The following is a 13,821-nucleotide window of genomic DNA, read 5'->3' on the forward strand; positions in this document are numbered from 1 at the left end:
TCCTTATGTTCAGTTTCTTTCCATTTTAATATATCTATTATGCCTTTCAGATATTATTTATTTTTTCAGGTTCTTACACTAGGGATATTTACACATCATCAAATTTGCCTTTCTTTATAGCTGAGTAATGCTCCATTGTGCAAAAATATCACATCTATTTTATCCATTCCTTAGTTTATGGACATTTTGATTGTTTCCAAGATTTGGCTATAACAAATTGCCCTGTTATGAACACTCAGTGCCAAGCTCTTTTTAATTGCCGCCTTTCTCACCCTTATCAAACAGGTCTCATTCCTACTTCATTAAGCCTGTCAACACTAGCAGGTGCATTTCTCAGCGTCTCAGTGTCTACTGGATGCATTTCCCAGTGCCCTTTGTAGCCAATTATCCTTCCTTGTAGAGCTCTCCTTCAAGAGAGTAAAACCTTTTTTGTGAAACACTGACTTCTTCATTTCCCTCTGGTCTTAATGTGTCATTTATTATGTTTTATTCCTGTATCTTTACTTTTCTGTACTTTTTTTTCTCTTAGGTCTATATTTGTTCATATCTCTCAACTGAGAAGCTATTCTTTGACTTTCATATTGCACTGTACATACATTTGTGGTTTGGTCTGTGTGGTATCTTTCATTCCACAGTCTTGGAAGAATAATCTATCATCAATTCCTTGTTTTTTTGATAGAGTTTTCTTCAGAACATATTAAAGGGGCCAAGGAGATAGCTCAGTAGAGTAAGCACTTGTCTGGCAAGCACAAGGGCCTGAGTTCAATCACTGGTTCTGCCAAAAAAAAAATATTGAAAAGGTAATTACATATATTGTGTATGTGACTATTATCCACATCTTCCCAAGAGATTCCAATTTCTGCAAAAATCTGACTCTGCTTTTTTCTCTCGGCTTCATAATTCTTAGGCCAGACTCTGCATGTAGTAGTTGTTTACACACATTTCATGATTCAACAAATAACCCTACTGCAATTGATGCAAACTGAAATTTTTAATGACATTTTCATGGTGCAATCTGACACCACTGTCTTCACTTTTCTGGATTGCTCTGCTACATTTCTCATAATAAGATAACCCATTTTCTTTAAATTTTATAACTTATAAATGTGTGTGTTCCTTAACACATTGTTTTTTTCTTCTTTTTTCATTCTTCTTAGTGTCCTATTTTGTTTTCTACCATGTACTCCTCAAGCAATGAAACATCCAAGATTTTTGCATTGCCCTGTTTTTTCATGTATTATTTTATTCAGGTTCTTACTAAGAAATTTAGAACACTAATTTATGAGGATAAATTCTATTTGTCAGAGCAAAAACAGATTGCAGGTAGCTCTGTAGCTTAGGAACACCTTTGATTTTTGGTAAAGTCTGAGTCTACCACTTTCTATTCACCCTGCCCTGCTCTGAAATCTGGCAACTCTCTTTCTTGGTGTCAAACATCTCACCCCCCTGGTGTCTGGGTTTCCCCAGTTTCTTCTTAAAGAAAGCATCAGTGATGTGTTCGGGGATTTTCATCTTGCTGATATCAATTTTTGTGAAAGGACAATGACACATTTCTGGTGTGTTCTTCATAGAAGAACATGATTAAGGCTGAGAGACCCATTCACAAGTCCCAAGCCACTGGCCAACTGCTTCAGAAAGACCACTCTCTTGCCTCTGTGATTCCTGGTGAGGATGATCAAGGTGGCTCCAGGTGTGACGCTAGCTTGAAGTTTCCTCACATGCTTACTGGAGGATTTCTTGCTGTGGCTCAACAGCTTCCAGGGCACATCGTCAGTAGGGTAGTATCTAGGCATATTTGGAAGCTTAACACCTGGGTATCACTGTTCTTGTCATCACTGACTTCTTTTGTGATAATAGCAAGAACCTTTTTTTCTCTTCACCTTCAATTTGGCAACTGTGTACTTTCTGTTGTACAAAGACTTTGTGGACTACATAGCAGATCCAGAGTACCTACCAATTCCTCTAACTAGGACAGGATTTTGACTACAGTTAAGCTGCCCCTTCTTGAACTTCTTTTTTTTGCCTTGATCGTACCCTTTTCACCATTGCCACTGTTAGCAGCCTTCTTGCCCTGGGTTTCCTCTCTTTAGTACCTGGCTACTCAGTTTTATCACCCACTATCTTGCAAGATAGGAAAGAGAACTAAGTTCCTGACTTCTGATCTCTCCTCAAGATTCAGACAGCTGAAAGATTGATATTTACTTTAAATACTTCTCCTGCCATCTATGCACCAATTCCTCTTTAAGTGTCTATTTAATTCTAGACTCTTCTTTGAGTACAACTCTTTTTTGCCAAACGCCCTACTCAAAATCATCATTTTGCTTTCTTGCCCTAAACTTGATCAAATCTGAATTTACTATTTCCCCAAATTGCTCAACTTTTGTTCCTTTATATCTCAAATCCATTGTTCAGATTGTTATTGCCCTGAAAGACAAAGACAAATGTCCTCTCTTTCTTACTGGCTTCATCCTGTCAATCACTAATCTACTCTGCCACATGTATTTCCAAGTATTTCTGGGAACCCTCTTCCACTCCTCAGCTAAATGAGTTTTTGTCATACATATTCTTGACTATGGATTATGAAAATCCTCTTTCCAAGTTCCTTGTGTTCAAACTTCATCCAGCCAAATACAGTCTTCATGTTGTAGCCAAACTGACCTTTGCAGAAACAATATTTTGTCTGTCTAACACTCTTACTTCAAGCCCTTCAGAGACTCCCACTCCCAACTTTCTAACAACCAAGGTGAGGTACAAGCATTTCAATATGATTTGGCCCATTCCATAAATTGATTCCTATTGGGTGATATCTCTTGTCTTTTATCTCTAACTCTATGATCAGGAGTATTAGTTTTCTCTACACGCACATGTTCTTTCTTGCATTGATAATTTTGACTAAAGAAAGTCAAGCGAATCTTACTAACTGCACATTTTTAAGCCTTTTCTCAGGCCTCCCATCTGCTAGTCTTAGTGTCCCTGTCCAAGGTAGCTTCCTACTCCTCTGTGCTCATGTGATGACCTATGATATTCAGTGGCACTAACAGCATTAACTTGATGTTGGTGTTATTAAAGTATATGGTTTAAAATCCCTTGGAAAAGCATACTGGACATGCCGTGTAAATGAGAAATAATTTTTTTAGTGTTACTTTTTTACCCCAGCATAATTTAGCAAATCCTGAATAAGCTGTGGTTAGCATATTGCAAATAAAGGACACAGCTTGTAGAAGTTATGTCACTCTTCTGCTCCCATAGAAAAAGCACAATGCTTTTATCCTCTCCAGTTCTAATAGCCACTGGAGCTATTTTACTAGGACATGTTCAAACAGAGCCAATTCAACTCTAGAAGGAAATGAAGAAAATTATGGGAAACTGCTTTCCCTAAGTACAGCAAACATTTGTAGAATAAATGAGTTTTCAGTTTATAATCTGTTTTCCACTCTAGCAAAGCTGGTGCTGTTCCATCTGAGCTGAGAAACTACTGGAGCTTGAATTATCTATGCAGGCCCTGCCTGCTTATCATGCAGACTAGCGCATGGAGATCAGGGTTTGCCCATTGAAATGCAAGGAGGTCAAATTACAAAGCCAGCAAATGCTTCTGCTCTTTGCTGGCTGGAACATTGTGTGCTTGTCTGGGCTCAGGAGCTACTTGGGTGAACCATGGGGACTAATGTTGAGAAATGGACCTTAAAGTGCATATTCAGGACTCCTGGAAAGTCACAGAATGAGGAGGCCTGGTTTGTCACTATGGTGGCTCTGATATAGCCAAAAGTGGGGAGGCAGTGGGATGCTGAAGTTCAATTTGTGCAACACCACTTTCAGATGGAAATAGGGCTGAGCATCTCTTGAGGAAAAGCCGTAAATAAACCACATCCCATCAAGTGCTTATACTTTTCACGGATGGAAGGACCTGTAACTTGCTTCATTCCACTATAATACTTTTATTACCATATTTTTTTCTTGATGAATATATATTAGTTGCTCTGAGGGATCCTGGAATCTGGACTCCTAAGTTTATGGAATTCTCTATATGGTGCTGGTGAAAGCCAGAGCCAACCTCCACCTCAGAAGTCAAAACAGCATAATATGCACTTTCCAAGCATTGAATGCACCTTGGCATTGAGCACAGCCTAATTTCAGCTACTAAAATGTGCACAGCAGAAATCCCACTGGGGGATTACAGACTGAAATAGGCAGGGACCATTGAGGTGCATCCTGGGATCTGGACGGAGGTGTCGACCATGTCAGCAGGCACCCATGCCTGTCTTGCCCTGAAGCTTCCATGGGCCAGTATAGCAATGTCTGCCAAACTCAGTCCAGGCATGCTTCTGGCCAGGGTTCTAGTGTTATTTTCCATCGCCTATCTATAACCTTTCTAGCAATTCTGTAATTCCTTATCAGGCTTTGATAACATCCTGACTCTGTATTGCTTAAAGCAAGTTTATCTATTTCTATCAAATTCTTATCCAATAAATTTCCTTATGCTCATGAAAAATTATGGACTATTATTAAAATAATTATTTTGTTGATAAATAGATGAAGAGAAATAGCCTTAGCATTCAAAATTATTATGCTTTGTAACATGCTAAGATTATTCTTTTTCTCAGTTCCATTTGTCACCTTGTTGCAGGCAGCTGAACTGGAAATATAGGCAGTCAGACAGGACCCAGCCCTCAGAGGAGAAAGCCTGAAACACAAGGTGCCTTACAACTGTGAAAGAGACAGATGCTCGCACTGTGAGCCAAAGCTAAAGACCAAAGATTGAACAAATGTTCACCTCCCTAAATATAAGCAGTAAAATAAGCATCCAGGACTGATCATCACCTTGAGGAAGCCAGGAAGAGTCACTAATCCAATCGCTACCAGCTACTGGATAAAGTCCTGTTCTCTATTCATGCCAGCTTGCTCTTCAACTTGCTTTCCCATTCTGTCCTGGATTTAATCAATTTTACCTGAGCAATGGTGCTTGTAATGTCATTGATTGACCATAGTTTTGTTCTACCTCATGCCCACATGAGTGAGTTCCCATGTTCTCCACCACAGACCCACTTCACCACATGGTTTTACTTTGTGAAAGTGCCCAGAAATGGCAGATTCCCAGTGTAAGAGGCTCAGGTCTCCTTTCTGTCCCTCTCTCCAATAGGAGATTCCTTTCCCCCGATAAATATTCTGCTCTTAATCTCCCTTTGTTCCTAAAATTCATTCTTCAGTTTTAGAACAAGAACTCAGCCTAGGTGTCTTTCAGGCCTGGAGTTTCATTCCTCTATATCCATCTTAGATAGTTGATTTCAAGCTGCAGAAATTTTATTCCCTAGAGGCCATATCATTATGGTGGAAGCATATTTGATTGTCATAACTGGGGACAAGGCTACTGTAAACCAGTTGGTCACAGCCTGTCCCACAGTGCACAGACCAGACCCCACTGCTCTGAGTCAACTGCCCTGCATCCCTCATCTCCTCCCTTGCTGGGGCAAAAGATCTGACCCCTTACAACTGACAAGTGGAGAAGTTTAAGGTTCCTAGGTTTCCATCCATGTTGAAAGGGGGTTGTTGGGGGAAACTACTCACCTTATGATATCCAGAAAGCAGAGCACAGAGAGAGGCAGAGAAGGGGACCAGACACAGCCTTCGAGCTCACACCATGTGACCTCCTTTCTCCAGCTAGGCTCAGCTCCTAAGAGATCATTCAGCTGTGCAGTCCTCAGTAGGGGAATCTGAGGTAGGTCCTGCCTTCATCCCAGTCCCACCCCCACCCGGGGGGTTCTGAATCTAGTCAAGGTGACAATCACAATGGACCAGCACATAGCTCCAAAGGTCATCATACCAAGGTAGAAGAACTCTGCTTATGTGATGGAATAGATTTTAGAACTAACCTCATGAATCTCTCATATTTTGAAGTTTCTTCAAGAGAAGACATTCAAATTACTTCCCATGTTTTATATTGAAATTTTTTCTATCAAACAAATAATTACCGTAGTGTCTATATCAGATTCTTACAAAGACAGACTGGTAAAACAAATAAACAGCAAACAAGAAATGAAATGAAACAAAAAAAACAGGATATTATCCTTCTGGGATTTCACACAAATAAGGAAGAGACACAATAAATAAATTAATTAACATAGCCACAGATACTGGCATAAAGATAATACAATAATAAACTATAGGAATTAGTAAGAGAAAATCAGCAGTGACCCACATTATTTTTTGAGAAAATGGTATTGAGACAAAATCTGGATTAGGAGCACCTTAAGCAAAGAAAATATTATAAATGGAAACTTTAGAAAGAAAACAGAGCCATGAGGCAAGACCTTTTTATGGTTTATTTTTTCATTTTTTTATGTATTTGGAGCAGAATCTCACCACACAGCTTGGACTCATAGTGATCCTCCTGTTTTCTGCCTCCCTAGTGCTGGGATTATAGGTGTGCACCACCACACCTGGTCTTAAAGGCCTCAGCATGCCAATGGGCAGGCCCGGAGTGGCTTATGGTGCCAGGGATCAACCTAGTCCCCGTGCTTAGTCTCCTGACGTATCTTGATGACCATATACAAAAATTTAAAGGAAGCCAGTAGTATTTTGGACTACGAGGTGAGGGAAGAGTGTCACCAGGTAAGCTGGGACGTACAGGAAGAGCAGGAGCATGACTCTGGACTCTGTAAGATGCTACGTATTCAACCTTCAAGGCTTTTTTTACCCATCTTCTGATGCCAGAAGATCCTAACAAAGAGTTGAGTTATCCTTGTCCAGACTGATTTGTTTTCTTATTTTTAAAAATTTTTTTAGATAGAATGAAAATATATTAAAAATAAAATTACATTAGAAGCAATACGCGATTTCACTGAACAAAGTGGTCGGCATCCCACAGTTGTCTTTATATTGTATGTTGTTGGCTTCAAATTAGTTGTTCAGATTACTAGCTATAAGCGTGCAAAATTGGTCAGAAATGTAAAATATAAATTTATAAAAGGGGAATAGATAAGCATTAACTGTTTCAATAGAACAGTAGAACTCAGCAGTACAGACTGATCTTTCAAAGTCATTAGTTATTTCACTGTAATTAGAGTACAAGTTCACATTTCTATACATATGATGAATAAAAATGGAGAACCAATTATTTATGTCTGAGTATTTTTTTAACAAACAAAAATCTTGGCAAGTATATGCTAATGAGAGAGGCATCCAGCCACTGCATGTTTTGCAAGATGAAATGGACACTCGCAGCACACACAACGTGTCAGATCTCAGATTTGGTTTTTTAAGCTGTGTGACACTCGCAGGTCACACAGCTTAAAAAACCAAATCTGAGATCTGGATCTGTGCATGATGACTTCTACAGTATTTCCAGCAAAGCCCCATCTTAGATGAAATTAAATACAGTCCGTGTAAAAGCCGAATTTGAAACTCTACTTTTCTTCCTTTGACCAATTCCCTTTACCTTCTGAAATCATTCAAATGTGCTACATTTTCCTTCATTGTCCAGCATAGATCAAAATTCACTTCAAGAATTGCCTTTTTCTTATAAAGTATGAGTAGCCATTGTTGTCAAATTAAAGGCCTGGCTTTATATTTTCTGTACATTTAATCCAAGTAACTATTGGGAGGGCTTTTGGTAAACAAATCACTAGGTTTCATTCCATCCCCAACCCACAAAACTATGCTAGTGTGCAAATGGCTTTTGTGTATCTGACCAAAAAATATTATTGCTACACTGATGCCTCTGAACTGATGTTTTCATTCTACTTCATTTTGTTTTATTTTACCTTTGTTTTACTTTTTAGTACCAGGATTCAAATTCAGGGCCTTTCACTCACCAGGGAGGCACTTGTGCCACTGAACTATATCCCCAGCCCTTTAAACTGACTCTAAAATTACCATGAAATAATATCATATTATCACATATCTATATGTCTGCTAAACACACGGTAAACTGTAATTCCAAGGAGGCCTATGTGGTCAGGGATTTCTGGGGGAACCCTCTGGTTACCCACCTGCTCCTGGAGACAGGCAGGCTTGAGTAAATCTCCCCTTCAGTATTCCAAATCATGGGCATATTTCCTGTGCTATGTTGGTCGAATTTTGTAGTGAGATTAGAGCTGACTTAAGACTAAGCCTAGCTCTCTTGTTAACACTTAAAGCTTTCTTCAATTCTCTAAACTTTGCTTCCTCATTTAAAATTAGAAGATAATAACATATAAAATGATGCCAGTAATACACAATGCTCACTACATTCCTGACACTTCTCAATTTATTTAATAGAAAGGGATAAAAGACATACATTAGCACCTTGATTATAAATGCTATAAAATTATAAAGATTATAAGATTAAACTATGAAATCATAAAGAGAAATAAGATCTTTGAGTGATTTGCCGAAGATCACCAAACAAGAAAATAACAAATTAGTAATCTAAAGCTTCATCCTTTTCCCGCATAAATTCTATTACATTGCAATGAACCTATCTTGTTTTCTTTTCCTTTCAAAAATGAACACTACATTCCACAAAGATGAGAATGGTAAAGAATGGTAAAGATGAGAATGGTAAATGGTTAGAGCCTGAGCATGGCCTGAGCCTTACTAATCATCGCAGATATTTTCATGAAAATCATGTGTCTCAACAGAGGAATCTATTGTAGTTTAATGTATTTCATTTGTTGACAGATATGTGCTTCTGAAACTGTTAGAGATTAACTCAGTATCATGTGAATTTGCACAAAATGAACTACATGCACAAAGAAGCCCAGAATTCTGCAGCACCCTCTTGGATAGAGAAATCCTCCTGGTTGTGATGTGAATATGAGTTGGTGTCATTCTCCTCCCCTTCCTGGCCTCATTTCCTTCAAATCCAATCAACCACAAAGCCAGCTTCCCATCTTGGCACCCTGTAACTACCCTTAGCAGACTGTGGTCCATCTTCTCTGTTCCCCATTAGTGACTCCATACTAGCCCAGGAAATCATAACATCCCTCTCTCAGTAACTTCTATGAGGCTTTGGTGTGTTCAGCATCCCTTTCTCACATTCTTCATGTTGATACAAAGGGTGCAATCTCAGCAGGGTGAAAGCTTCCTACCATTTTGATGCATAAACCACTCAATGGCTTCTAACTGTTCATGGGTCAGAGTAAAGTATGTTGCATGGCTATTTGCACGATCTGAATCCTGTTTGCTCTTCCAGGACTATCATTTCTTTTCTCCACCTACCAAGCTCACCCTTCTTACTGTCCATCCTGCACACAGACCTAGAAACTTAACCAGATTCTACTGACAGTAGGATGAAATTCAGACAAATGTAGACTTGTTACATTCTTGACTTATTTCAGTGTAAGCAAAAAAGAAACTAGTCCATAAGGACATGCACTTTCTTGCGCCTCTTCCAGATACAACACTGTGTGAACTATTTCTTTCTTTTAAAACTTGACTCTCTAATGATCACTCTTAGTCAGGTTTCTCTTCTTAATAATTCTGTTACACAACACTCTGGTCTGCAAGCCGTTGACACCCCACCCCAGCCATAGTATGATGACAGGAGCAACACTGTTGTGGTTACTGTCAGAGCCTCTTGTCCAGGAGTTGCTTGATGCTTCCCTAGTGGTAAGAGTTTTCTCACAGAGGGAGTCTTCTCTGGGTGTCCCCCACCAACACCCGCCATCGACTCTGCATGACAGTGCATCGATCCGAGGTGAAGGTCGAACACAAAGACCCGAGAACTGTCTCTGCCACAAGAAGTTGAAAATAATAACAAGAAACACTGTGTCTTCCTATTTGGCTAGTCCACAATAAACTCTCCCATATTTTTTGAGCTTAGAAACATTTGTACATCTGAGTTTCATAAATTAATCTGTGTTTTTTCCCTTGAAACTGCTTAAGTTTGTCAAACTTGTTTCTGCTACAGTAGTCTCTCACCTATTGCAGAAGTTACGTTCCAAACACCCTCCACAATAAGTGAAAATTTGTGAAGTAGCAATGTCATATTGATTTTAATATATAATATATATACTTTATAAATCTGTCTAACACTCTTATACACCTTTTCCACACATTTAGAAACACTCCTAATGTTCTTAACAATTTTATAAACTCATAAACCTACATACATATATTGCAAAATCCAGCTATATAGTGAAAAATCCATGATAAATAATTTTGATTATTTTTTGAAAACCTGTGAAATATTGAGTCCACGAGGGATATAAATGAAGGACCATGCTGTAGTGAAAAAAATATATATGTATATACAAAATGGTTAGGATAGATATACAGCTACTTTCTCTTACTTCAATGAGAGGAAAGATTTGTACTAATAGTGTTTAGACAAGATATCATGTCTGCATTTTGTACTCTGAATAACTACTATGAACACAACCACAAGCAATGTATTAATTATTGTAACTGTCCTACTAACTTGTTTTGAAACTATCTCACTGCTACTTCTTTCTCAATAAAATTAATAAAAAAAGAAAAATAAGACAAAATAAATACATAAACGATGAGAAGGATTAAAAAAAGTCAAACCGTAAAATAGTGACAGACTACTTTAAAGCAAGAATTCATGTTGTGTCCCTTTAATGTATGACATGTAATGGTATGTGTATATATATACATATATGCATATATATATTTATGTGCACAAGTATATGCAAATGTCTGTTTATATAGAAATACGCATACATATATATATATATATATAACATACACACAATATCTCATGTAATTATCACTCTGAAAATCAGGATTATGGCTCCTATTTCATACATAAAAAAGCATGAGGTTCATAAAATGTATGGTACACATCTGAGACCCACAGGCATTAGCTATGGGGCCAGGTATGAACTATAGTTTTGAATTTCCTGTGCCCACTTTTCTGCATTACACACTTCTACTCACTTGGATCCCTGTTTCTGCCACCAGTTCACTCACTCTTTCATTCATTCATTTAGTCATGAAAACCATGTGCTAATTATCTTCTCTATAGTAGGTAACTGCACATGGAAACTTTCTCATACAATTTTGACACTTTGTCAATGGCTTAGGGAGACGACTTTCCTGTGCAACCTTCACGTTTCTTCCTTTTACTTGCTTTGAGGTTTTGTTGTTGTTCTGAAAAATGCTATGTTTACTTGAATCAGGACTGTGGAATATAGACAGACGTTAATTCATTAAACTTTTGCAAAAACATTTTCAAAGTTTAGCCATCATATAGTCTTGAAATGTTCTCACACAGAAATAACTGCTTATAAATTACAACTTAAACTAAATTGATGGTATAAAAACCAGCACAACATAAAAACAAAGACTCTTCCTCTGTTCCACAAGAAATCTTTTATTGTACAGTTATCCTTTGGACATTTTGGGTCAGAAACCAACAGCAGCACCCCTGCTACCATCTCCCTTTCAAGAAAGCACCTTTCACGTTTCTCCATATCTTATATGAAATATTGTTATATTGTTCTAGGTTTGGAAGGATATTTTTACTGTTAGCAGCCTTGGAATACAGAGCTAGTGTCTTTCTCCAGAGCAAAGGAAATATTTGTTTCCTGACCAGTACAATAAATATAATGTCTTCCTCTAGTGTAAATATTGGAATGTCTCCCAGAAGTTTTCCTTGAAAGACAGGGGTTTACTTATCTTAAGCCACCTTAGTTATGAAGCCCAAGGAGTGTGAAGCATCTTCCTGGCCTCTTCTCATCACCCATGCAACTTGGAGAGAAAGAAAACAGCATGAACATGAAGCTAATATGACCTTCTGTGTGTAGAGAGCAGGTAAGTCCTCTACCTTTGATCCAGGAGTCTCATATCTTCTCTAGGCATCTATGCCTGAAAAAGCTAACTTGGTAGCATGCAAAGCAAACAGTCTCAGATCTTGACAAATATGACAGCATAATGATTACAAGTGGACAATTACAAACAGTTCAGGTTCGTTCACCAATGTTTACATAAACCTGTAGGTGCTAGAGCCAATATTTCAACCCAGAGCAAGTCAACATTCAAGCTATCAAAGAAAATGTAAAGGAGTTAAATGAGAGGATTAGAATTAATCAGACAGCCTCACTTGCTCCACATTGCACTGGTATGCAATAAGTACATGAAGAGAACTGTTGAAATGACTGGTGGAGTAGAGTAGCTCAGAGCCTGACAAGGGATTAGCACGTCACCAACAGAATAGACATATGATCCTAGAGGTTAAGGGACTATGGAGTCAAACAGCCCTTGGTTCAAATCTGACAATCTGAATGACACTGGACAATTTATTTAATGTGTCTTAGTAGTAATTTCCTTACCTCTATTCAAGAATAATAGATCCTATCTCATAAGGGTGCCATAAGCATTAGATGTGATTCATAGACCATTTAGGAAGAAACCACACACATAGAAAGCACTCATTAAATGGCAGCTATTAGTAATTCTACTAAACTCTCAATAAAGATTGGATGAGAGATTGATTAATTTTCCTACATCAATTTGCCTTCACCTTAACTATCAGATCATTTACCATTAGTGTGTCCCCAGTAGTCAGCAGGGTAATCAGGTTTATAAATACACCTAACTACCTGAACTGAACCACTGCAGCCTTAAGAGCTAAATGAGGTCCCTGATTCCAAGTGCGGCAGATACTAATGGCTCTTGCCTTGTAACAAAAATATCTTCAGGCTGCAATTTTGAGATAGGGCTGAGACTGAGCACTCACTTTGCGCCATCCTCCAAATGCTGAGGAATTACAAGGCTGGGATTTTTTTTCTGGTTATCCATTTGTCTCTTTCTCATCTTCAAGCAGAACAAGTACTGCTGTTGCCAAGCAACAGTGCAGGGGTGGGAGGGATGGTGCACGTGTCATGTTGGCTCCTTGGAACCGAGGGGCATAGTTCTAGAGTTGGCCCAAGGGCACTGAAGAGAAACCTCAGAGAATATACTTTTCCTCAACAGCTGGACAGCCATGTCATTAATGTAAATCTTCCAGTAATTAAAAATGACTGCCACTACCGAGAAATCCCATAACCAGCTTCCTGGGAAGTGTGAAAAACCCTGCAAAGTACTAGACATTGACGTTCCTGAGCGGGACCACTTTCCTTCCTGTACCTCGGCCTGAGCACTCAATGCTCCATAAATATAGCAATTTTTCTTCAGAAGAAATCAGAACATGCTGAAAATGGTGTAGGGATGCTCAGCCCCAAAGAGGCACGCATTGTGGAAAACATGGAAGAAAGCTCACTGTGTTCATGTGCGATCATGGGAAAAAACCATTGAGAAGTACAAAGAGAGAATGGACAGAAGCACAATTGGGAATGGCAGGTTTTTGTTCTCACATTTTTAAAAGAAAAACAAATTGTTTGGGGATGTCTCTGGAACATTAGTGATTGAGGTCTCGCTAATTAATTATAACCAAATTTCACTTATATGAATAATATGTTCAGTCTTGAACAGGGTGCTAAAAATAATACTGTACAGCAATAAAAAAAAAAAAAACAGGATCAAGGGACAAATTGTCAGAGTCTGATCCCCATCTCTCTAACTTACTGATCTGAGTGAAATTTGGAATTTAATTAATTCAACTAACCTGTTTTATCCATCTGTGTATTTCAAGATGTAACACGGGATATCAAATAGCACTAGAAATAAGATAGATATTTTAGGTGATTGATATGTTTATACTCTGAGGCATTACTCAAGGTATATATTATGTATGCATATAAAATTTACATTATACACCATAAGTTTGTATAATAATGAAAATAAATATCAGAAAACAAAAATAACAGATGGATACTTTTTATATTGACTACTTGCTATGATGACAATATTTTTGCTTTATTGGCTTAATAAGATATATTA

The 13,821-nt window shown here is 38.2% G+C and overlaps 1 pseudogene; it reads right to left on the reverse strand.

The window, feature by feature from the left end:
• Window positions 1–1,266: 1,266 nt before the first annotated feature.
• Window positions 1,267–9,643, reverse strand: LOC111818847 (annotated as a pseudogene).
• Window positions 9,644–13,821: the final 4,178 nt, after the last annotated feature.

This window comes from Octodon degus, unplaced genomic scaffold, assembly GCF_000260255.1.
Source record: "Octodon degus isolate 3935 unplaced genomic scaffold, OctDeg1.0 scaffold00006, whole genome shotgun sequence".
NCBI classification, from domain to species: domain Eukaryota; kingdom Metazoa; phylum Chordata; class Mammalia; order Rodentia; family Octodontidae; genus Octodon; species Octodon degus.